The sequence below is a fragment of the Capra hircus genome, chromosome 20, assembly GCF_001704415.2.
Source record: "Capra hircus breed San Clemente chromosome 20, ASM170441v1, whole genome shotgun sequence".
NCBI lineage: Eukaryota > Metazoa > Chordata > Mammalia > Artiodactyla > Bovidae > Capra > Capra hircus.
This window is the reverse complement of record NC_030827.1, coordinates 4,819,754-4,846,033: the sequence shown is the minus strand read 5'-3', so window position 1 is coordinate 4,846,033 and position 26,280 is coordinate 4,819,754. Positions and strand designations below refer to the sequence as shown.

Sequence of the window (26,280 nt, the reverse complement as noted above, 5' to 3'; positions counted from 1 at the left end):
ACAAGCTTGTTAATCTGAGTCTTGACCCACTCCTCAATTTTTTTTTTTAAATTTCCAGGAAAAGTACTGTTCAAATTTCAGGCAATTTTAAAGATATTAAGTAATTTTTGTCTAGGGAGGAGAGGATAGAGGAAAGAATAGGATCAAAACTTATTTAAACCAACTGAATCCAGGCACTAGACTAATACATGTTACACTGTTCTCTCTCCTTTGCTTTCTCTCACACACACACATTTTTAACTAAGACAAACATTTTATTCAGGTTCAACACTGGAGTTTTAAAGAATCATTTCACTTTCTGAGCTGTTCTGCAAAAATCTGCAAAACATAAAACGGAACGATACAATTAAAGGTAGCAGCACAGAAACAGCAGAGCCTGCGAGAGCACTCCTGAGCCACGCAGCAGTGCGCCAGGGAAACGTCCGCTTGGGGCTGACCCTAAGAGCGCCGGTGCTCTTGTAATCAGAGATCTGGGCCCTTCCTCAAAACGTACTGTCTCCTCACTCCTTTCTCAGAGTTGATGCCTTCCAAAAGTAGCATGAATGTATAGACACTAGAGGCAGGTTTTAAACTCCCTTCCAATTCCTTCCTTGTGTGAAATGGGCTATTATATGCCACTGGCTCAAGACTAAAAGGGTACAGAGGTTATGGCCCAAGGGCTACAGAGGTTGTGCACACAGTTTCGCAGTCTTTCTTTCTACACTGAGAGATGGTCGCTGCCTCTTTGGCCCCACTACTCCTGAAAGGGCTTCCCTGGTAGCTCAGCAGTGAAGAATCCACTGGCCAAGCAAGAGACGTGGGTTCAATCCCTGGGAAGATTCCCTGGAGAAGGAAATGGCAACCCATTCCAATATTCCTGCCTGGGAAATCCCTTGGACACAGGAGCCTGGCAAGCTACAGTTCACCGAACTGCAAAAGAGTCCAACAAGACTGAGTGACTAAATAATCACAACAAAATGAAAAGCAAACCCTAGATTCAAGATACAAAGTTCTGCTTTAAAACTGAGTATTTGGGATTTTGTTCCACATTCTCACCTGTCTTATCTGTAAATACAAGAATTCCCCAGGGATACTGTGATTCATGATAATATGTAAAGAATCTAGCCCTGGCACAAAACAGACACTCAATAAATGATGGCTATTTTTTGTTTTCTGATTCCTTTCTTGGTGTAAGATGTTCCTTGGATATGGCTGCTACTAAATATACAAACCTAAATTCAACATGGAATCCTAACTTGAATTCCAAACTTAATTATCACAAACCCAACTGCCTGAAACTAGGGTGAATACAGGATATGCAGGCAACACAGGTTATTTAACACCCTTACTCCCGCTTCATGAGGGTGAAATGTTCATCATGCTGGTTTAATCAGCAAAACAATCTTTGGATTCACAAGGTAGTTCATAAAGTTGCAAACTAGTCATCTCTGTACACAATAAAGAACTGGAGAAAAAATTAACAAGGAAAAGGGCTTCTTCTGAGAGATTATTGCTTTTATTATTCAGAAAATCACATACATTTTACCTCTTTTTATAGTCATTTATACTGGCTTCACCAAAGAGTCTGAGTAACTCAAGGGAATAGATTTAAACAAAACTTATCTTTGTACCTAAAAGACCTTACACAGTTTCTGAAGAACACACACACATACACATACAGTTTAATTTACACTACACTTGTCTCAACAAGGTTCAGAATAAATCAAAACAAAGGAGGTAGACTACCCCAACTGCTGAGAAAACATAGCTTTGAATAGAATCAGCAGCTAACAGCAGAGAAATACAAACAGTAACCAGAACCCAGTCCCATTCTTCCATTAGACACTCATAATTCTTATATCCCCTTAAGGAGAGTAGAGAAGAAAATTCATTTACAGTAACTTAATAGTTTTTAACTTGGGAGTTTGGGAAACCAGCAAGTTACTGTGCTAAGGTCTAAAACAAGGTAACAAGAGCCTAATAAGTTCACTCTACTAAGAGTATGCATAATTTAAAACAAGAGACAAAAACTGAAGTTGCTTTTTTCTTTGTTCATTTTTGTTTGGCTGTGTGGCTTGTAGGTTCTTAGTTCCCCAACCAGGGACCGAACCTGGATGTTGACAGTGAAAGTACTGAGACCTAACCATTGGACTACTGGGGAATTCTCAAAAAACTGAAAATTCAAAGCAAAGTTCTCAAACTGAATCACAGCCATAAATCAATGCCTACCTATGGATTTTGTTCAGCCGACACAGCAGTGTTTATAAAAAGTTAAAACTGTCAGAACTTAAATTGTAAATTTCATATAAAACTTCTGTATCCTGTTATCGAATACCACTCTCTTGAGGAAAAACAGACCTGACAACACTGGGCACACACTCCCGGCAAGACCACCTGACCCGGAGTGGAGAGCCATCACCCGACACTGGCCTGTGCCCTCCAGCTGCTCCAGTCACCATCCAGTCCTATTTTACAGGTGGAAAATCTTCAAGATTCTCAAAACGACAGGCATGCAAGCTAAGGTGCCTCAGTCATGTCCAACTAAAAGGGACCCCATGGACTCTAGCCTGCCAGACTCTGCTGTCCACGGGGATTCTCCAGGCAAGAATACTGGAGTGGGTTGCCACGCCCTCCTCCAAGGATCTTCCTGAACCAGGGATCGAACCCACATCTCTGATGTCTCCTGCACTGGCCGGCGGCTTCTTTATCACGAAGTGCCACCTGGGAAGCCCCTCAAAACCACAGCTGGCAAAAAGCCTGTTTGTTGAGTATAGCTAACTCCAGGACTTTCTTAAATTCTTAATCATTTCGCAACTCTGCCTCCAGGTGAAATGTAATGTGAAAACAGGTATTTAAAAGAACTATACAGGAATGTCTATAGCATCTTTATTCGCAATAACCTAAAGTCTGAAAGCAGCCAAGATATCCATTGACAGGTAAATGGACAGACCACATATCATACGGTATATCCATATGATAACAAGTGCTCAGCTGATACTTGAAACAACAGGAATAAATCTCAAAAGCATTAAGTAAAAGCAGTCAGACTCAGAAGACAACAGATTCTATGACTGTACTTATATGAAATTACAAAAACGAAAAAACCGTGGTGGCAGCAAGTAAATAGTAATTGTGGCCGGAGTGAAGAGGGGCATGAAGGAACTTTCTGTGGTGAGGGAAATATTCCACATCATGACTGGAGAGGAGGTTAATAACTGCACACATTTGTCAAAACTAAAAATTGAGTGAATTTATAAAACCTGTACCTCAATAAAGCTAGTTCTACAAGAGGCATTCAAAAAATACTATAAAACTAGAGAGAAGACTACTACTATCTCTACCTGGGAAAGTTTGGGAAAATTTCAGGAAAAGGTGAGATTTGAATTGGGTCTCATCACAGAACAAGTTTAGGGCACATAAGAAGTAAAAAACACAGAATGTAAGTAGTAATATTCTGCACTGTAGCCTATGAGAACAGGCATCTCTGAATATAAAGGAAAAATACTTCAAAAAAGGAAATTCACAGAAATGAATAATTAGTACCTGGATAAGTATCAAAGGCAAGTTGATCACACAAGATTTCCTAAGAGGGAATCAACTCAGACATTTACTGCTCTTTATATGCAAAATTAACAGTACTGCGAAAGAATTTTTGTTTTCTTTTCAAACAGAGCAAGAAGAAAAGGAAAAGGAACCTAAAGAGAGTAAAGGAAGGGATGGAGACAAGTAGACGAAGTAAAGGTAAGGAATACGCTGCGTCAGAATAAAGGTAGCTGGTGTCCACAGATGAGAAAACAGAAAAAGGGAGGCATGTGAGGCCTTGATGAGGGGCTAAAAGGAAAACTAAAAACCAGGGGAAAAGAGACCAAAGTCAGAGCGCAAGAGAACAGAGGCCTGGCAGAGGAACGCAGACCAGAGGAATCAGAGGGAAGGGAGAGCAGGAGAGTTCTTCCCCCCGAATCCCGCAAAGCAGCCCCTTCCTCTGCTGTTTCTGCCTCTGCCTCTGCCGAAGTCTGCGCATACCCAACCCCACTCCATACATCTTGTACACCCTTCAACTTCTCTGACTTCTTTCACTAGTCTTCAAATCCCAGTTTAAATGCCATCTTGTCTGGGAAGCTTTTCCAACTTTTCCAGGCAGAATCCACGTTGTCCTAAACACCATAATGTTGAACTGTAATATCTGTGTCCTCTACTAGTCTTTGGGCAACCCCAGCAGAGGAGTCAGTAGTGAGGATGAAACCCTCACTAAAGAGCAGTTTGAAAAACTATAAAGTCCACCTAGTCTTCTACGATTCCCAGGTGACTCAGTGGTAAAGAATCTGCCTGACAAGCAGGAGATGCAGGTATGATTCCTGGGTCGGGAAGATCCCCTGAAGAAGAAAATGGCAACCCACTCCAGGATTCTTGCCTGGAGAATTCCATGGACAGAGGAGCCTGGCGGGCTACAGTCCACGGGGTCGCAAAGAGTAGGACACGACTTCGTGATTAAACTAGTAAGTCTTCCATAACAAGTCTTAAAGCAGGATGCTTGAAGCTTTTCTGTTTAAAGGGTACAGTGAGGGAATCCCCTGGTGTTCCAGGAGTTAGGACTTGGTGCTTTCACTGCCAAGGGCCCCAGTACAATCTGTGGTCAGGGAACTAAGATCCTACAAGCCACACAGTATAGCCAAAGAAAGGAGTACAGTGTATCTTTCAAACAAGAGTACATCTACCTTACCAGCAGTGTCTCCCTATATGGTCAGAGGGCATTTTTAAGTTTTGTTTTCATTTCTCAATGAATGGCACATATAAAACAGAAGGAAAATTACACCAGGAATAGCGTATAGCATTCAAAGTAGGAAATTTATCTACAGAATAAAAGGAGGAGCTTCAATTTGCCAAAACAAAACATTACGTGGAAGAAAGCGTTAAGTGTTCCACAAGGATCTGAAGGAAACTGAAGGACAGAAAACAGCAAGCTCATGATGCTCTCACGAGAAACTTGTCAATGTCAACAATACCCAAAGGTAAGTAAGTGAAAACATGACTTTGTAACAAAACATGTAAATATGGTTTGGGTGTTGTCCAAAGGACAGAATGACAAATGATCAGAGTTACTGGAAATTAGTGAGGAAATGAATAGTTCAGAAGGCTGCTGGGGGTTAAGACTTCCAACACAAATTTTGGAAGAAATGTCATGAACTGCTGAAAAGGCTTACAAGGCTTAGCAAGCAATGGAATGAGATGGTACTGCATTCACAAAGTACCACTGCGTGTGTGCTACGTCACTTCAATTCTGACTCTTTGTGACTCTATGAACTATAGTCCACCAGGCTCCTTTGTCTATGGGACTCTCTAGGCAAGACTACTGGAGTGAACTTCATGCCGTCCTCGGGATCTTTCCAACCAGGGATCAAACCCTTGTCTCTTGTGTCTCCTGCATTGGCAGGCAGGTTCCTTACCACTGTGCCATCTGGGAAGCCCACTGCAGGCCCTGCATCAAACTCTCTCCACATCTAACCCAAGTCATTGGGATAAAACAGACTTATTAGCAAGAATGATTTTACATATTTCTCCCTAAAGGGACCCTTGCTCACAGATGAGTAATTATCCCAAACATCTAAGAAGTAAGAAATTTTGCTCACATTTGTCAAACATCTAGAGACCAAGTGTGCCAAGAGCTAATGACAAATTCACGGGGCAAAGAACAAGGTTTTTAGTTGCTGTTTTCTTGGAAGGAGTACTTGAGTCTAACTAATGGAATGTACCTAACAACAACAACAACGAAAAATCAAGGGATTTTTAAGAAATCATCGAACTAGCCTTCCTTACAAAAAAAGGTCAATTTTAACATGTAGACTTTTTGTTTGATGAGCAGATGGGGACTAATTACTCCCTTCCAACTAAGAAAAGCCCAAGGTCTCTACTAATAGCAGACTGACTTCACTGGCTTCTATCTAGAAGTTGTTAGCAATCTACTCATTTATTTAAGCAGTTCAAAAACACTAAAAGGTGTTAGGCACTGGGCATACAGAAATAAGAGGAAGACTCTGACCTCAAGTTGCTCGCTGTTAAGTAGGTAGAGAAATACTGTAGAGTGCAGAAAGTCCTAATAAAAGAGAAACGGAGAGGCACTCACTAAGAGAAAGAAAATTAAATACAGATTTGGTAGGCGGTTTCAAGCAAACCCAAAGTATTAGCATATTCAAAGTACAAGAGTTTGAGAATAACAATTTCCCAACAGCCCTCTGTGAAATAGAAAAAATCACTAATCCTTACCATTAACAAATTAATAAACTGAATCACTCATAGGCAAACATAAGTTAACCAGAACTAGAAACAAGATTGAAGGCCACAGGATGCTTTTTGGTTTTAAGAGGTCAATATATAATCTTTCCTAAATTCTCATGCTCACCCTCAAATCCAGTTCGAATCAACAGGACTGGTGAAATACTACATAAAAACAAAATGGAAAGCTACGCATGAGAAAAGTACTTGCCTGTGTAACATTTTTAGTTATGGCATCTCCACTTCCGTGGGCACTTAGCACTCATGATAATTTCCAAGGAAGGGGAGGGGCGGCAACCTACATTTTGGCGGTCTGGTTTGAAAAAGCACCCTATCCTATTTAGGTAATTCTACAAACAGCTCAGGCAAAAACAAACAATGTGGCTCCCAAATTACATGTATGATATATATAAGATCTATGTGTGTTATCTATTCACTGGACCAACTTCTCTCCAAATAGTTAACACACTAAGGTTCTTAGATACATTTTAAAGTCAAATTGTTTTCAATCAGAATGCATCTCTAAAATAAATAAGACTTGACATGTCAACATTTGCTTTAAACAGTTTTTCAGGAAGACATCTATTCGCAAATAAAAATGTAGAATAAAACGTAGACAGGTGGTCTTACTCTAAAAATTCTTCAAGGCATGAGATACATACATTCTGCAAGTGCTCAAATATTACCCAAAGTTCATGTTTATATATGTTGCAATAACTTAACATCCAAGTACTTAAAATCCAGAGACTGATGTCTTGGAACATGGGTTGATAAACTACAGCCTTCAAATACAGCCTGTTCTTATAAATAAAGTTTTATTGGATTATAGCCCTAAATATACTGTCTATGGCTGTTTTCATGCTACAATCTGCAGACCCGAGTAGGTGTGACAGACACTACATGGCCGACAAAGCGTAAATATTTACTACTCCATCCTATACAGAAAGTCGGCACAGGTTACTCTATCTTCGAATCATTAGAATCAATGATCTCACAAATTCATGTCCAGTCTGAGTTCATCTACGCTGAAAGCTGAACTACTGAATATAGTAAAAGAGGATTTGTTCCCAAAACATCCAAGTACAAACCCACACGGAAAGAAACCTCTGCTGAATCACTGAAAGTCATGTAGTTGTCCATCTACACTAAAAATTAAATTTTAAAAGCAAACGGTGAAAAAAATACGTAAAAGCAAACAGTGAATTTAGTTCACAATCTTTTAAAACTTTGCTACAGTAATAGAATCAACATGCAAACTCACTGTACTTTCATTGTCACTTGTACTTAGCTCACCACCACCAGGAGACATATTAATTATTTCTTTATTACTTATACTTGCATCCAAGAACTTACACACATTAAACTAGCAAACCAAGACATAGTTTTTGTAAAAGTCTGTTTCCCCCTGTCATAACAGAGAATGGGATGGTAAGTGGAGGTAATCTTCTAGATATATTAGCCTCTTCTATGCTTATTAGTCTAAAAATTCCAAAGAAGCTTTATTAATCACATAAAAAAGTTATATCCAAATAAGTCTTGTTGAATCTATTTGCCATTCTTAGAATAAGACAAAAAAGGCGAGCAAATACTTTCATTTGCCATAAAAATTATATTTAAGAACTCAAAGTCTATCAAATAATCAGGATTTACATTTTTATATATCCTTAACAGAACCGTGAGTCAATCATATCAAATACAGAAATCGATAAACCATTTATTTACCAATTATTTTTCTCCAGTTAACAAAATAGGCGATAACTGCAAATTCCTAAATAAATACAGTCAACTCTTGAATAGCCCCTCACGATACACCTAAGGCATGTTCCTGACCGTTTAAGTGTTTAACCAAAGATCCATCAACAGCCTGGTACCCTTGAGAATACCAAGAGTCACAGGTTGTAAGGTGATGTTAACATAGAACTAAATTAAGCATATAATACGGCCGACGTGATGTCAAAATAATCATAAAACAAATAAAGTAAAATAAGTGATTTTCTAATTACTCATACCATTCCTTTCATCTTTGGTGTTTCTCCTAGCTATTTTGGATTACAATGGGAAAAAAATATTTAAAAGTACAACCAAGTGACAATCAGTTTACCATAAATCACAAGATTTATACAGAAGTCTCATTTTTTGCTTTTTTAAAAGAATTAAGTCAGATCTTGACCCTATTTCTCACCTGCAGGGTAATCGCAAGACAAGAGTCCTAAAGAACCTTCAAACCTAAATAATTTTCTCAAGACTCAGTTTTCTCATCAAAGTATATTTAAGGGCTATCAATTTATGTAAGCAGGAGGGGCAAATTACACTCAGGACCAGGACAAGCACGAAGGGCCTGATCTTTAGAAGGTATCCTGATGAAAAAAATGGAGACCCCGCCCAGCCCTTAACTTTCTCGGCTTTTCTAGTCCTGGTCTCCTCCGTGCAAAATCCAAAAAAACAGAACTTCCTCCTCACTGCCTCCTTCTATCCGGGGCCTGGTGCACAAATTCAGACGGCTAGTTATCCAAGTACCTTCTTAAGGCAGTCTTAAGGCTCAAGCTCGCTCAGAAACAGCAAAAAGGTTGGCCTTCTTGGGTTAAAGGAGGGCAATTATAGGGTTTGGCGGCCGGTTTGTCAGGAAGCTTAAAGCCGAGAAAGAGGGAGAACCCAGAAACTGAGCTCCATCTACTCCCAGGAACCATCCCCAAGGGGCGGCTAGACTGCCCTCGGTACTTCCCTGCCTCCTCTGCTCGGGTGGGGAGAGCGGTGGGTCGGGGTCAGGCTCCCCTGAGCTACTTCATCGTCCCCTCGGACTCGCCTTCGGACACCCGAAACGCCCCCGGCCCGGTTCCCTTGCCCTTTGCCCTGTCTCCTCCCCTCTCAGTGACCCACCGCCACCGGTCCCCTCCCATCTAACATGGCCGCCCCACCTGGCCCACCCCCGACACAGCCTAACCAATGGGGGGGGGGGTCCCATCACACCGCCTCCCCCAAGCCCATTGGCGCGTCAGCCTCCGTCTGCCTGCTCCATTGGATGGTAGCATCTGCCACTCTGTGCCGAGAGCTCCGCCTCCAAGCCGATTCAAGATGCTTTGAGAAGACATATAAACAAATCCCGGGAGGGAGGCCCCTCTCGGCAGTCACTGGGGCGGGGACGAGAAGGGGGAGCGGCTACCCCCGAGACACCCCTGCCTGGACCCCCCCAACCGCAGCCCGCGCCTCCTCGTCTCCTGCTAGCCTGGTTCCAACCTTCGTGGCCCCGGCCCTTCCTCACACGCCCCTCTCTCTCCTCCCCCGCCAGCCTCGCCTCCCCTCCCTTCCCCGGCCCCTCCCACCCGCTCGCTTCTCTGACAGGCCGGTTGCCGGCTGCCACGGCCCCGGGCTCCGAGGCAGCAGTAAAGGGCCAGGCGGCCTGGCAGGGCGGACGCTCGGCACTGCCCACCCCTGGCCTAGCCTGCCGCCCGCCCGTAGGTCCCTCTACCGCTGCCCCGCGCTTTATATAACCGTCCCGGGCCAGGGGTGGGGGAGGGGAGCCGGAGTCCCCGTGACCGGCAGGCGGCAGCCTGCAGCCCGCGCGCCCCCAGACTCGGTCCTAGTCCCGGTCCCCGCCCCGTGCCGACCCGGCCCAGAGCCTCGGCGCTGGCGCCTCTTAGGCCAGCGGCCCTCCTCCGCCCCCCGCCCGGTTCGTCCCCTAGCCCAGGCGCCTGCGGGCTCCGGGCCGAGGGCAGCGGACCTCACCTGTGGGTGTGGGGGCGGCTCAGGCGCTGGGTCTGGTTCCACTGCAGGGGCCGCGGCCCCTCTCCATGCTGCCTCGGGTTTGTTTTGTTTATGTCCTTCCTGACGGGTTCCCGGAAATCGCGTGACTCGCCCCCCTCACGTGGGCCGCGGCGAGGAGGAGGAGAGAGGCGGGGGCCCGCCGGCCTCGGGCCAATCGCGAAGCGCCCCGCAGCTCGGCCAATCAGAAGCTCGGGACGGCAGAGTACCCCTATCACATGACGCGGGAGGGGCGGGTTGCCGGGAAAAACCAGGAAGAGGGGGCGGAGCGGGGGCTAAGCCTGTCGCTGCAGCGTGGGCGTGGGCCGTCTCTGATAGTTACACTCGCGTTTGTCCGGGATGTTTCCAACCACTTTCACGTCTAGCATTCTATCTAATATTACAACTACGCGGCGAGGCCTGAAGTGCCCGTGTGCCATTTTACAGTTTAAGTTTCCTGAGACTTGAGGGAAGCTACGAAAACGGCATTAATTTAGGAAGGGGGATTGATTGCATCCAGTGTTTTATGTATGTCCACAACAACCCCATCTGAACCACTTAATTCAGTGAGAAACTGACCTTGCCTGCAGCTGTTCGTGCATTCTTCCAACTTATTGCGCACGTTTGCTCCAGACACTGGATTTCGTGCATCTTTAAAACGGCGTTATGTACACAATCGTACATACAGAATGCTACTAGAAGCGCCTAGACAGACAAGCCTATATAAGACTTTGATCTGAGTGTTTATATATGTGTGTGTATGTTCCCTAAATCTGTTCATAATAACACTCAGTGGTAATATACCAATTTTTTAGACGGGGAAATTAAGGTTCAGAAAAGTTAAGTTACTTGCACAAGGTCAGGAAGCTTGTAAATGACCCAGCTGAGACTAGAACCCAGTCCTGGAGTGGGTTGCCAGTGTAGTTTAGCAGCTACTAAAATACTTTTGTCGGAGAAGGCAATGGCACCCCTACTCCAGTACTCTTGCCTGGAAAATCCCATGGGCGGAGGAGCCTGGTAGGCTGCAGTCCAGGGGTCGCGAAGAGTCGAACACGACTGAGGGACTTCACTTTCACTTTTCACTTTCATGCACTGAAGAAGGAAATGGCAACCCACTCCAGTGTCCTTGCCTGGAGAATCCCAGGGACGGGGGAGCCTGGTGGGCTGCCGTCTATGGGGTCACACAGAGTCGGACACGACGGAAGCGACTTAGCAGCAGCAGCAAAATACTTGTGCACACAATATTAATAGGTAAGGATATGTAGGTACCAAAGAGGAAAGTAAAAGTGAATCTTCCCTCTGTATCCTTCAAAATGAAGTGAGGGAATGAATACTTTCCTTACTGCACAGGAAACGCGTGCATGCATGCTAAGTTCTTTCAGTTGTGTCTGACTCTGTGCAACCCTATAGGCTGTAGCCCGGCAGGCTCCTCTGTCCATGGGGATTCTCCAGGCAAGAATACTGGAGTGGGTTGCCATGCCGTCCTCCAGGGGATCTTCCCCACCCAGGGATTGAACTGGTGTCTCATGTCTCCTGCATTGGCAGGGGGATTCTTTACCACTAGCGCCACTGGTAGCAGGATTTTAATTATTTTCTCGAGGCCAACACTTTGTTGTTACTTAGTCACTAAGTCATGTCCAACTCTTTGCGACTCCATCGATTGTAGCCACCAGGCTCCTCTGTTTATGGCATTTCCCAGGTGTGAAGAGTGGAGTGGGTTGCCATTTCCTTCTCCAGGAGATCTTCCCAACCCAGGGATCAAACCCGAGTCTCTTGCACTGGCAGGTAGATGCTTTACTGAGTCCCTGGGGGAAGCCCCAGGGCTAAGATACCACCTTCTAATTTTCCATATCAACTGGAGTTTAAAAACGAAACCCCAATAGAAAAACTAGCTTGCGAAGTATGAGCCAGGTTCCTCTCACTCATTCATGAGATTCACGCGTTAAATCTCCATGGAATACATTACAGATGATCCTCACTCGTAATATCATGTTTGGAAAAACTGCAGCAGATGGTTAGCTCTCCCACTGTTACTGCCCTTTGAATATAGGTATTTTCACCTCCTCTCCTGGGCAGCAGTTCCTTGGGCTCAAGGAGCACCCAGATTCTTTTCACAGCAGGAGGCTCTGAAGCTCTTACCAGTGAATTACGTTGTATTCCCGCCTTTGCATCTTCTGTTGCCTTGGAAAGGACAGACTTTTGGCTAAGAGACCTTTCCATCAAGGTTTATTAATGACTGTCTCCTGCTCTGAAGTGAATGAAATCACTGACTCCTAATTGATTTGTTTCTCTGAGTTTTATCCTGCCAGATTGTGCCACAGTCAAAGTTGGCAGGGAGTTAGGACTCTGGAATAGCATTGCTTTGAGTTTCAGAAGGCTCTTCTTGTTCTAGTCACAAAGTGGTAACAAAAGGCCATCACCACTTCCGACATGCTTGACGTTGATACTGGCAGAATCATTTCATACTGGGATAGCTTGAATCAGAAAAATATGTTTTACCAAATATGAGACAATGAGGTAAAAAAGTAATACTTAAGACTCCACTGAATTCTTAAAAATAATTTTTATTTTGTGATTAGGTAACATATATACACCATGCTAAATTCAAAAGGTATAAAAAGTATTTAGTGAATGTTAAATCTCTCTCCCACCCCTGTTCCCTGGCCCCTCAGGTCTCCTTCTCAGAACCAACCAGTTACCCACACTCTCCGTATCCTTCCAGAGACTCTGTGAATGCAGATTTTCATCCACTTTACACCCTGATGTATTTGAACCACTATTCTTGGTGCCAAGACCCCAACTGGAGCTTTACCACCAACTATGAGACCCAGAGTGAGGGGCTTGACCTCTCTGGATTCTAATTTCTTCACCAGGAGGAACTGGATTCTTTCTGTTGCTTCTCTGAGTCCTAAGGAGTTAAAATATCTGCTATAGGTCCTAACTCTCCTTTTGATCTAAAGTTTGCACTCTAATTTTTCATTAGAGCACAGACTGAGCCCGGCCTCCTGATCATGCACCCATCTTCTAAATGAGTGTTATCCTTTTGAATCTGTGTTTTCTTTCCAGACCCCTCCAGCCTGTGTGATATGTTAAGATTTCACAGCTTTGGAAGTGAGATTAATTAACTCAACACTGGAAGATCTCCAGGAAAAGCTGTGTCCTTCGGACACTTTTGAAAACCGATTTTCTTCCTGAGAAAGCTGGAGTGTTGCTGAGGGAGAATCTAAAAGAGATATTAATTGATGCTTGGGAATTGACACCCATTCCACTTTCATCCCTCCTAAAAAATATTCTTTGGGGGAAGAGGAAAGATCAGTTCTTCCCATTGCCTCAGCCTCTCAATAGAATGCAGTGTTCTTTATGTGACAGTTCTGAGCTTTGGTTTCTTACTTCTCTCAGAAAGCGCCAAAGTTCAGCCCCAAATGCACTTCCATACGTTGACCATTTACTTGTTTCCCCTGATTCCTCGTCCTCCAAATCCCAAAACATGTCTGCCAAAGGATAGGAGCTTGTGGTCAGAAGGCACAAATTAATCTCCAAATCCTATTCAACCTCCACAGCTTCAGATCCCATATCTTTTATGAAGTCTGTTTCTATCATATCTCCCTTTTTTAAAAAATAAGAGGTGCTTTTTTTTTTTTAATGTGAACCATTTTAAGTCTTTCCTGAAATTGTTAGAATACCGTTTCTGGCATGTGGGATCACAGCTCTCTGATCAGGGAGAGCTGCACTGGAAGATGAAGGCCTACCCGCTAGACTGCCAGGGAAGTCCCTACCATATCTATTTTGGCCTTCATTAATCTCCTTCCTTCTACCACCCAACTGAGAATTTAATATACTCACTGCTTTGCATAATTTGTAATATGTCTGTTGATGTTATTCTATTAAATCAAGGGGCATAAACACTAATACATCCTTGAATTATGGAGAATGCTTAGACAGCAGATTCAAGCTTGCTTGGTGACGGGTAAAGGAAGAGAAAGTAAAAACTAGAAAAACAAAAAACCTGACATTTGTTCAGTGCCTAAGGTATACAGGAAGACAGTCTCTACCCTGGAGGAATTCAGAAAGCGGTAAAGACTTGACTTGGGAAGCTGAAAATTCAGTAGAGTTTGTAAGAGGGGAAGCCCTGACCTGGTTGTTAAGAACATGATACATAAGTGTTTCAGGGCCACTTGCTTGCTAAATGATTTGGGCAAGTTCCTAATCTATCTATGCCTTGGTTTCTGTCACCACCTGCCTCACAGGTTGGTTTTGAGTGTGAAATGCGGGGCCTGATGTCTCATAGGTACTCAACAGTGTTGGTCTCCCCCTCCTCCACCTTCCAGGGAGAAACAGGACTGGAAGTCTCTTGGAAGAGAAGCAGCAGCCGAGAAGGGAAAGAAGTGGCATGGCTGGAGAGGGCAGCAAGCAACTCAGGCTGTTTGGGGACACCATTATCTTCCACGGCAGCATTTCCATCAAAATTGTTTTGTCTGTTTCACTAAGACTGAAAATTTCTAGGACATCTAATAATTCCCGTGGGGTTCTTGTTTCTTTGCTTTGATTTCTTTTTTTTTTTTTTGTCAGCACTGAGCTGAACATACAGTTAGTATCAGCCACTGTTACTGATAGCAAACCAGGAAGCGAGGGAATGAGAACAATCTAGCATTTGTTGTAGGAAAGATTCCCAAAGGCCAGGTACAATAAGACCTTCTTGTTGGGGAGGCCAGAAGTAGGAGGATAAAAACAAAGCGGAGGAACAGACTGATAAGAAGCAGGAACCAAGACTTGTAGCCAGAGAGCAGTTTGCTGAACTACAAATAGAGGCACATTCCAAAAGGCCCAATCAGGCGTAAAACTGAAGCTGGATTTGAAACACAGGAAGTAAACAGTCCAGAGAGGTCGCTAAAGAAAAGTAATAAAAAGCTCAGAGAATTGAGGGTGAATTTAGGGGGTCCTGTGTATCCAAGGTTTCTTCCCCCTGCAAATTCACAGGGTTTCCCAGGTGGCACTAGTGATAAAGAACCCGTGTAAGAGACCTGGGTTCGATCCCTGGGTAGGGAAGATTCCTTGGAGGAGGGCATGGCAACCCACTGCAGCGTTGCTGCCTGGAGACTCCCGTGGACAGAGGAGCCTGGCAGGCTATAGTCCATGGGGTCGCGAAGAGTCACGCAGGCACAAATTCACAAGGTCATAAATTTCCTTCATGCTACAGTGAAACCAGGGATGGTGCCATCAGTTTTTAGTTTTCCGCCTGTTTTCACAAGGTCCAGCCCAAGAGTGGGTGCACAAGATAAATGGGTGTGATGTACCTGCATTCACACTCGAGCCACACCACGCACAGAGCCCATTAACAAACCTGAATGCCAGCTGTGGGCTCTATCCCGTGGCAGGAGGAAGCCTCATTAATCTAACCCCAGAACCTGGTGCCCTTCTAGGGCTGCCTGCCTTTCTAAACAGGCCCTCAGAGCACTGGTTCCCTGCAACCTAGGTGGTACGTCCATCACTCAGGCCAGGCTTCGGCCAGGATTCTGACGGCAGGAGTGCTGGTGAGCTGGCTACCACTGCTCCCTGGCGCCCTGACAATCTGTCGCCTCATCATGAAGACGCCTGCCCATGTTGCCCAATCACCTCTTCCCAGTCTGACAAAAGCAGAAGTCGCCTTTGGGGAACTTGGGAGCAGCAGATGAAACCAAATGGGGATCAGGACAAAGTCTGGGGCAGTTCCTCTTTCCTCCTAGCAAAGGAAGCAATACAAAGATTTAGGCTCCTGCCAACTCCACAGGAGAAGAGGACCAGGTCAGTGTTTTCTTTTCTTCTCTGGTTGGGGAACAGAGAAGTGGGGATTAAGGGAATAAGTATTAGAAAAGAGGGAAATACTGCTTTTTGCCTTACCCCAACCCAGTCACACTCAGGTAAGGTGTAAGGCAACAGGGTCTGGCACCCAACAAACCTAAGTGAAGGTTAGTTATTCTTGTTATTATTAGTAACAATGGCTCTGAACTTTTCTGGGGCTCTGATGAAAGCCACAGACTTGCTCCCCAGAAAAACTCACCGAAGTATACACAAATCTAATTTTGCTGGTGATTTTAGGGAATATGCAGCTATCTGTGTAACACTCTGATTAGGACCCCTTGAGGTCAGACGGACTCTACACCAACCAATAGAACAGTTGCATAATTTGCAGGTCCAAGTGCAAAATGAGAATGTAGCGATCCCTTGTTCAAAAATGAAGAATTTCATGACGACAAGAGCACAACAGTCAACCCAGTACAGGACCCTTCTCCGCATGGCATGGCTGCACAGGTCCCACACCCACCCAGCTGGCTCACCAAGACCCAGAGCTCTAATTCAGGCAGCTGTACCTTTGCTTCAAGCAAATGCAGTATCTCAAGAATGGAACTTACAAAAAAATGCATTTGAAAGCTGGCTGCCCATACGACTCTTACTGAGCAAGCTTGTAGACATCAAACACTTGAACGCCAGAGATCCTGCCCAGCAAAGCTTTTGCAGCCTGGGGGGAAAGACCGGTAAATTATAACAGCTGTGATGACAGGAATCAGCCACAGTTGCTGTGGATACCAAGAGTGGCCATAATTTAGGGAGCGGAGCACCCCCAGGGGCTGACTCTGGGGTGAGGACACTGAGATTAAAAGGTGCTAGGTGTTCCAGGCAGAGGGAGGTGAGAGAAGGGACAATGCTTTTCCCAGACCTGCACTCTCGTGCAAATGAGACGTCATGCCTGAAAATCGCACTTCTGCCCCTGCTTTTCAGAAATGTCAGCAAAGAGCAGGCTGTGTGCCCCTCCCTTGGACACTCAGGTGTGGGTGAGGGCTGTTCCTTTACCACAGGTGCTGTAGAAACAAACCATAGTGAAGAAGCTAAAACTGAAAGACATCAACGAGGTCACGTAAGGAAGTTTACCCTGGGACAAAATGCCATGGAGACCCAGTGGCAGGCCGGGACCCTGCCATCAGGCACCTCTGGGACTGAATCCCATTACCTCTAAGTAGTAGTTTGTGGCCTTGTGCCTCAATGTTTTCATCCGTAAAATAGGGATAATCGGAGTATTTATCTAGTTGGGTTATTGCGGGTATTGAATGCATTAACATGTGAAGCATTTAGAACAACATCTTGCTTATGCAGCTGCTACCTAAATGCTAGCTATCATCATTAGCAACAGGACTGATAACAATGATGGAAAAAATGGGGGTGGGGGTGGGGAAGCAACTGCAGAAGGGTCCCAGAGCTCAGAGATGGGAAGAGGCTTGGGTGTGGGTAAGTGAGGAAGGGAAAGTTGGAGGCACTGTAACCACACCCTCTGAAAGGGCAAAAACTTTGGAATGAGAGGACCTTTGATGGGACTTCTGGGCAGAACTGCTTAAGTCATACAACCTTTGTTGACCTCAATTTCTCCGACTGTGCTCAGAGGAATCCTGTGTCCCACTTACTTCTCTCCCCACCTCTAAAGAGGGGGTGCTTCTCAGGTCTCCAGCCTACACTCTACACACTCTCTTCTCGGTACCCATACCCACACCCACAGCTTCAGGTCTCTCCACGCTGGTGCCTCATGCTCCCACCTTGAGCCTGGTCCTCCTTCTCAACCTCCAGGCCCAAGTAGAAAGTGCCCACTAGGTATCTCCACATGGACACCTCAGGCACCTGCAAACTCACTGTCTGTGACTGAACTCATTATGGCCCTGAATCTCAGTGAAAGTTTCCATGGTCCACCCAGCAGAAACCAGAGTGTGATCCCTGACTCCGCCGCCCCCCAACGTCCATCAGCCATGTGCTTGTGCTAATAAATATGGCCCCAGTACAGCTACTTCTCTGACGTCATTTCACTTGTTTCCACAATCCAGGACCTCTCCTCTCCTCGACTCTGGCAACAACTTCATCACTTGTCAGCCTAGAACACTTCACTCACTCCTGCTTGCCTAGCTCTTCCTCATCCTTCGGGTTTCTCCTTAAAGGTTACTTCCTTTAAAAAGCCTTCCTCCACCACGCACGGAGTGTTTCCAGTTGACTTAACTAGCAATCTGTACTTGCTAAGAGGTCCTGTACCTCTACTGAGGTTCACTGCTAAACTCTTAAGTTTGTTCTAGGAGGTCAGGGACTGAGTTTCTTCTGTTTACCACTGTCTTGAGCAGCGAAGAGCAGAATAAAGACCAGAAGCTGATAATGCCTGTTGTACGTTGCCAAGAACCTTACGTGGTGTGCAAAGTCACACTTAGCTCCTTAACTCACATTTCCCCAGACACAGCGCTTCTACAAAACATCTGCTCCTCTTGTTCCCTTTCGGGATGGCACCCACAGCAGCACCACACTTTGGACAGTGGGGAGAAACTATGGGAAGCGTTTCACAATTCTGACAGCAATTTAAATAGAAGCCTGGCTGGATTCAGGTGGGTAGCCGTCTTCGGTGCTGGGCATCCTCAGCTGAATACTCCTGTTTGGGAGCTGGCTGGGAAGAAGTGGGAGTTGGGGAAGAAAGGGCCAATACATTTCACAAGGAGCAGAAACAGCACCACCGTCTGAATGAAAGGCTTGCTTGGAGTGGTTGGGAGTGGAGGAACAGTGGGGCTTTTTCTAACCCGTGTGGGACCCCAGAGCATTCATACCCCAGGCTTCCCCTTTTCTATGTGGGCAGAATCAAAATCAACGCTCCCTTTTCATTTCCCCACGTTGTCACTGTGAGCACCTACACAAAGGGAGGCTGGCGTCTCAGCTGAGTGCTCCACACTCCGTCCTGCTCGGTGCAAACACATAATCAGAAGTGCTGTGTGAACGCGTGGATTTCACTGGTTCAGAATAGCTTCAGTGTTTTAATAAACCTAGCTGACTTAATTTCCCTTCACCCTGAATTACTCTAAAAAAAAAAGTATGTGTGTGTTTGTGCGTCTGAGCAGGCGTGCGTGTTATATAACGTTTGAATAAGTACTAACACTATTCTGACAACATTCCCCCCCAAAACACCATTTTTTTCCAATTATAAAATACATGCTCTTTGTGAAAAATCTGGAAATACACAAAGCTGTAAAAGAAATAATCACAAGCAACAATTATTTGGTCTATTTCTTACCAGGTTTCTTTCTATGCACATAAGTTTGAAATCCTGTGGGCTTCCCCCCGCCACCCTTAACGTAATATCCTATTATCTTTCGTTATTAAAGAAACTTATTTTTTCCTCTTTTTATTCAAATATTACAGCTTCATTGGAGAAAATGCTGAAAAGGAAAAAGGAAATTAAAATCATTTGCAATTACCATCCAGAGGCAATGTTAATAGTTTATTTGTCTTTTCAATTTCTTTTCTAGGTATATATTTTGGGGAAAAGATTATTAAATGCACCAGGATATTCCTCTACTGGATGCAGCATGGCTTATGTGAGCATCTCCTTCTGTTGAGCATTAAGGTTACTTTTGATCAGTTCTGGTATGATAAGTGTTCTTCACAATAGCACTTTACATTTTTTTTCCTCAGAAGAATTACTTCTACAATTAATTTCATACATTCAATTCTTAAGAGAGAAAACAGAAATGAAGGAACGGGGAAAAAGCAATACATAATTTTTGCTTAAGCGTCCATCGCCATTTTAAATACATCTGTTCTTCAAACAGAAGAGAACTCTTACATAGAGGAATGGGGACAAAACTATTCTAAAATGCCGGACGTATATTTTAAAATATAATTTAAATATAATTTTAAAAGGAGCAGTTGATTTCAAATTTTTGGAAGACAAAGTCCAGGGCCAAATCTTCTATGAGTCTGAGCAACAGCTTAAAATAATTTTGCATCCACATGTCAGAACATCTACCACACTTAAAATGAAAAAGAAAACCCAAACAAACAAAAAAACAACAGAAAAACAAACAAACAAAAAAACTGGCCAGAAGAAGTAAACAAAAAGGTGCTACTTCTGAATCGATACCCAGGGAATATACAATAAAAAAGTGTTGGGTCAGTGATAAGGGCACAGACATCATTACATGTTTAAGGAAAAAAAGAACAGTGTTAAAAGAAAACAACAACCCTCAGATGACATCTACACAAGCATGCCAGAAATCCTCCTGTTCTGGTATATGACCTGGTAGAGCCTGGAAAGGCAGGAAGGATGTGGTCTAGACACTTACGCTATGATTATTTCAAAGAGATCCATCGCCCCGCTCAGAGATCAGGCTTGGAGCCTGGTGTGTGTCTTTTATTTTTATGTAACCCAAGTACAAATGACTAAACAAAAGGGAAACCATATGTTAAAAAAAAAAAAAAGTCAGCTACCCCTCTGGGGCCTATCTTCATAGAAAAATATAATCAGTGGGTCCTAGGGATTTCATCATTTCTTCAAAAATATCCTTTGTGTATTATCATAATTTACAAATCATCTTTACCACCAATACCTCATTTGGTAACAACCTCATATAAGCAGAAAAGGGCAGGCATTATCACCACTTTATAGATGAAAAAAACTAAGGCTCAGATATTAAAGTGATTTTCCCAAAGCCACATTACTAGAAAGCGATGGAGTAATCGCAAAGCTAGACCCTCTCCTAGTCTAATGCTCATCCCAGGCCACACCATGTTCACCGGTCCAGATTTTCCAGAGGAAAGAAACACTTCAGTATCCTCTCAAAGGGCTGGATGGTGCTCCTTCCAACCTGGGCCCTGGCAGGCACTGGAGCAAGGGCAAGGGAAAAAGTGTTCGCAGGTGTTCATCTCCGATTTTGCCTGAGTTGCTGTAACAAAATTGTTCAATTATTAGGGAGGAGGTGAACAGAAAACATGTATCTGAGTTTATACATTAACTGCATTTAATATTCTTGAGAATTTCATACATGACGAAACAGACTCAAAGGTTAAGTGACTAGTTGGGCCAAGGGAACTTACTGAATTTTGCCCACGAAATCTGAGTGGATCTCATCATTCCTTCATTTCAATGACAGTAATACATCTGGGTGGTGACAGAGTCACAGAACCTGGCTGTTAAGGGCTTGAAATCTGTCTTTCAGTGGGACATGGGGGTAGATTTGAGATGGGGTAGGGTACGGGAAGGAGGTGTCTCTGATCCCCAGTCTGCCTCGGAAATGAGTTCCTTTCTTCATCATAGGCTTCATGCTGAGGCTTCAGTAGGGCTTTGGTTTGGAGAAAACCTTCTAGGTTCAGGCCTGAGCTGCTGCTTTATTAGGGCCTTTACCTTCCCTGAGAGCTTACTGAACAGGATTTTCCAAACCTCCCTTGCACACTGCAGTTCCTTCAGTGCTCACATCCCTGCTGTGAGTGCAAGCAACACACGAATCTGCCCTACCTCTCTCTGTAGGAACTGAATCACACCAGAAGGCAAGCAAGCCCGAACGCAAAGAGCAATGTAATCCAGCTTGCCCCACTAATGTTTAACCTCCAGAAGTATAAAAATGGATTTATACCAAGTGACAGAACAAGGTAGAACTCAGGGACCTGGATCAGCCAGGGTCATGACCTTGGCCTTCAACTATGTCATTAAATCGGAAAGGTGTCCAACCACGATCGTGAGTGAGAAGACCCCCGCAAGAGCTGCAGGGACGCTACTGTCCAGGGCTGCTGTGCTGGACCCATGGAGGCTCCTCCAGCTCACGCCGTGCTGAAGTCAGGACAGGCAAAGGCGCCACTCAACGAAAGCACCACGCCAGGGACAGCGGGAGGCTCAGCTTCAAACTCACGGTGGTCTTCTGGGAAGCAGGCTGGGCTGGGAGCGTGAAAGGTTTCAGACTGACCACCACTAATGCTGGGCAATAGGGCCTGACTCAAAGAACGGTCACACAGCTGCTCGCAGGTCACACACCCCCAGCCATGATCAGGGCTCCAAGCCTGCGGCATCCTTTTATGTACCCACAGCAATCACCAGCACTGCTTTCTTAGATGACAAATAACAACGAAGGGTCAAATAAGTTCCTCTGAAGGGAGACAGCTTGGTCATCCACAAAGGCAGAATTCTTCCCTCCCACCCGAGCCCCCGAGTCGGCTCCTGGCCAGTGCAGCTCTGAGAAGGCGGGGTGCAAGGAAAAAGTGCTCTGGAGTGGAAACTGGAAAACACGCATCTCCTCCTCCATCTGCTGCGGACCAGCTCCCTTAAATTGGGCAGGCAACCCTCCTTGTCTGGGCTGTGATTCCTTATTTATAATAAAATGACGGGGTAGCAGGTATCACCATGGTCCTTTGACATCAAAACTTCAGTGTTTTCTGGATGCCATGAAATTACCTAAAGAAGCTTGCTTGCTGCAAATGTAAAGGGTGGAGTGGGCTCCTAGGGAAACTTTAAGTTCAAAATGAAAGAAAAGGAGGAAAAGAAAGAAATGAAAGCAGGAGAGTCACACCAACTTGAAACTCTCTTTGGTCGTAAGAATAGCAAAGCAATGAGTTCAGATAGTTTAGGAGGAAAAGAAAAGTACAAACTGCAAAACAGGAAACCCATTCTTGGCTGGCTGTCAAAGAGCCGTGAGTCGGTGAGAATTTAGATCCATTTTCATTTTAATTTCTTAAATCCAACACTGTCCCCAAGTTACTGAAGTATTGGGATGCCCACTACTGAAACACATGATGTTGTCCCCGTCCCAGGCTCCTTAACCGCTTGACTGCTCCGTCCCATTTCTGACAGGGAATGGTCCAAGGAGCTGCTGCTTCTGGTCTGTCCCTGTGGCTGGTACTGCCCCTCTACCTGCTCAGCATCACGACTATGTGTTCATGGACAATGGTGAAACACGGCCTTGATCTCTAGTTCTGTGTGTACCAACCTTACCTCCCAGTAGCCTTCCAGCTCTTGAATTTGCAGGGACCCAATACCCACTTCTTTGTCTCCTCCAGTGGCTACAGCAAGCACTGAGATGTTTATTGGATCGTTAAGAAATGTACTTACCAGATTCCTCAGTCATCTCAAACTACACAACCAGGTTGATCCATCCAAGCTAAATTTGGATGTACAAAATCATTTTTCAAAAAGGTCTTATCTAGAGATAGAAATGAGCTTATTTAACAAACACCAAAACCAGGTTTACATAGAAAGCAGAAAAATAATTTATTCCAAACAGATGGCAGAAATAAGAAATTCAACCCGAAAATACTTTGGTATAATTCTGTGGGTCAGATTTTCCCTGGAAAACATGTTCTCCTACTGACTGCCCCACTGCAGACGTATTGTCATGTAACAGTCTTTTAAACACTCCGCTGATTCTCATGTTGTGAGCAGGCAGGAGCCATCTTCAAATCCATCAGTTCCAAGGAGAGAGTAACATTACTTCTCAGAAGACCAGCACTTTCCAACTCAGAAGAGTACATAAAGATTTTACAGAGGCAGCACAGTTTAGCTTAAAGAGGCACATCATTCAAAGTGTAAAAAAGGTGACAGGAAAAAAATACTGCATTGTAGAAAAAGATATTCAAATGTGGGTGAATGTTTAAGGCAGTTGATGGCCACAGCGGGCACGTCAAGGAGGTGGTCTGGGTATGGAGGTGATTTTACATCTAGAGGAGTTGTCTCCATGACCTGCAAAACAAAACCGTTCCAGTAACTGGGCCTTTCCAGCATCCTCAGGAGAGCAAAAGGGTGATACCGAGAAAGTCAACCAGGCTAATCCCTTCAAATGTTGTATTGGCCAAAAGGTCTGTTCCTGTTTTTCTGTAATATGGTATAGAAAAATCCAAACAAACTTTTTGGCCAACCCCATACACAGGTGCTCCATAAATGCCTGAATGAAAGTGTGCTTAGTTAAAACACAAGGTTCCGGCAGGGCTGTGACAAGAAGTCCAGTTACCAAGGACAACGCTTAACCAAGTAGCCCAAGTCCTGGTTGACAGTGCTGTAGAAAACTGGAAGAATGGAGTGGACTGAAACCAATTGCACTGGGGTCTGACAAGTTCACTTGGCCTTCAAGAACCTGTATTTGCACTTCTCTGACAACAAGGAAGCCAGGCTCTCACAGGCAGGCAGGCTGGCTTTTCCCTATGTCAAACTCCTCAACAGCAGGCTGCTTGGTACTTGAGATGGCTCACCATTCTTGCCACCCCAAGTGTAGGTGACAAAGGATAATTTTTCTAGAAGTTTAAAGCTGCAACACCACCTTTGCAGAACTAGCAAGCATTTAAAATAGGTATCTTCACATAGTGGTCTCATGAACTCCTTCATGTAAAGCTGATTTTATAATGTTTTATAAATAAAGTCACATATGCTTACTTTTGAAATTAAAAAAAAAAGAAAAGAAAATTAAACAAATAGTGTCTTTAAGAGGTAATTTCCACACAAGCACTGAGTTAGTGGGAAAACAAGCTGTTTATTTAGATAAACCTAAAACAAGAGGTTTATTCAGGTGCAGGTGGAGTGAGGGGCTAGTTAAAATTCAGATGAGGTGTGGTTGTGGTGGGCAAATCTAACAAAGATTGAAGGCTGAAAAACCCATAGGTAGACCAGATGGGCTCTTGAGATTTTCCAAACCAGTGGGCACATCCAGGAGGGTCCACAGTGCTGGGTGATTAAACAGTAGGCTTCCCAAGGCCCCGGGGCCAAGGTGCCAGGAAGCAGATATGAGACTGCTGCTGAGTCTTCCTGGAGCACACTGGGTAGGCCAGCTGTCCTGGAGGGTGGCCCGCTGGGGCAGGACACTGAAAACTGTTAGCTGAAGATGTAACTAGAGGGCTTTTTTTTTTTTTTTTTTTTTTTTTACCATGTATTAAGGAAAACAACCAGAGCAGGCCAGGTAGGGGTAATGGCCAGAGCTACCAGTTTCTTCCTCGGCTTCATAAAACCTTGGATGCGTGCTCGGCCACCCAGTAGGTGCGACTCTGCAAACCCATGAACTGTAGCCAGCCAGGCTCCTTTGTCCCTGTGACTTCCCAGACAAGAATACTGGAGTGGGTTGCCATTTCCTTCTCCAGGGGATCTTGCTGATTCAGGGATTGAACCCGGGTCTCCTGCACTGGGCAGGTGGATTCTTTACTGCTGAGTCATGAGGGAAGCCCTTCGGAAAAACTTTCCTCTAATCTGATATCATTTTCTCTTCTCCTCCTTAAGCCAGTGGAACAGCCCTCTTCATAGATCTGGGTTTCAGGCAGATTATTAATTTTTCTTGAGAATATCTGAAGTAGTGAAATCAGATTGCATGTGTTAATTTCTATGAAGCGCATACTGTGAGACTTCCTTTGTTTAGACCCTTCTGGGCAAATGAACAACCACAAAAGAGGAAAACGAGTCTTCACTTTTGAAAAACCACATAGAGAGGGGATGATTTTCCCTCAAGCTCAGAGATACCAGTTTAAGATCAATGTGAGTGAGCATTATGTTCAGTGGCACAGACTTGTGGTCTGATTTTGGAGTGACTTAAAGAAGCATATATTCTAACCATCTCTCTGATATGAAACAGCCATTGTGAGGAACTCGACCAAAGGGTCCATGTTCTCATTTTGTAAAATAAAGGAATCACAAGGCTACTTTCAGCTAAGATTGAGAATGAAGACAACAGAAAAATATTAAGGCTAGAACCAAGAAATCTGTTCAGAGAAGAATGAGTGAATATATTTTTTTAAACAAAGAACAGATATCATTTTTATCTTTAATTTTTCATTTCAGATAAATTCACAAAATACTTCCTTCTTTACCATAATGTGTAATGTATATATTTATTGTAGGAGATTGACTACAAGAGGGATTCAATCAAACCAAAGGCACGAGTGCTTCACAATTCAAGGCAACGCACTGAATGGACGGCAAAACCGCCAGAGGCAAACACACTTAGGACAGAAGAGAGCACTGTGAAGCCACTGTGGCCAGGAAACACAGTGCAAGGATCTGCAAGCTGGACATTCAAAGAGAAAACATCCGAAGGGATGAAGAGAACGGGTGAGTGGGGACAAGACACCAGGACAATGCTCACCGAATCGTGTGTTTACTAACTTGCCTTCTGAATTAGTGAAGGGCACAGTAAGAGGCAGGAAAAGCTAAGCAAAGTTAATTAGCTTGAGAACACAAAAACAGTGTGGCTAGAACCAGTAGGTCACTGAGGAAAGTTGTGAAAAGAGAGGCTGCGAAGGTGGTTTGAGGGCAGATGTGGCAGGCCTCAACCGCTGAGTGAGAAAATGGGACAGAATCTGCAGATCAATCATTCTTATCTTCTGTGGTGCATGGGACCTTCGGTGACCCTGACAAGCTGTGCTTACAACATGTAACATACAGCATTCCAAACAGCACGTACCCATTAGAATCAGGGACCTCATGATTTACAAAAAAGCTGTACGGTAGCTCATACAGAACTACTGAGTTTCTGGGGCAAGCAGTGATGTGTTCCAGGAAGT

The 26,280-nt window shown here is 44.4% G+C and overlaps 2 protein-coding genes across 3 annotated transcripts in view; both read right to left on the bottom strand.

The window, feature by feature from the left end:
* Positions 1 to 10,141, bottom strand: part of CREBRF (CREB3 regulatory factor) — a 58,451-nt gene extending 48,310 nt beyond the window's left edge. The window contains exon 1 of one of the 2 annotated variants that reach the window (XM_005694535.3): positions 9,973 to 10,141. The gene's annotated coding sequence lies outside the window, so the exon portion shown is untranslated. Of the gene's footprint in view, positions 1 to 8,431; positions 9,124 to 9,972 lie in introns of those variants that run through there. The other variant, XM_018065597.1, reaches the window with a different exon arrangement.
* ATP6V0E1 (ATPase H+ transporting V0 subunit e1) overlaps positions 22,990 to 26,280 on the bottom strand; it is a 28,256-nt gene continuing 24,965 nt past the window's right edge. The window contains exon 4 of the mRNA XM_005694534.2: positions 22,990 to 23,482. The gene's annotated coding sequence lies outside the window, so the exon portion shown is untranslated. The remainder of the gene's footprint in view (positions 23,483 to 26,280) is intronic.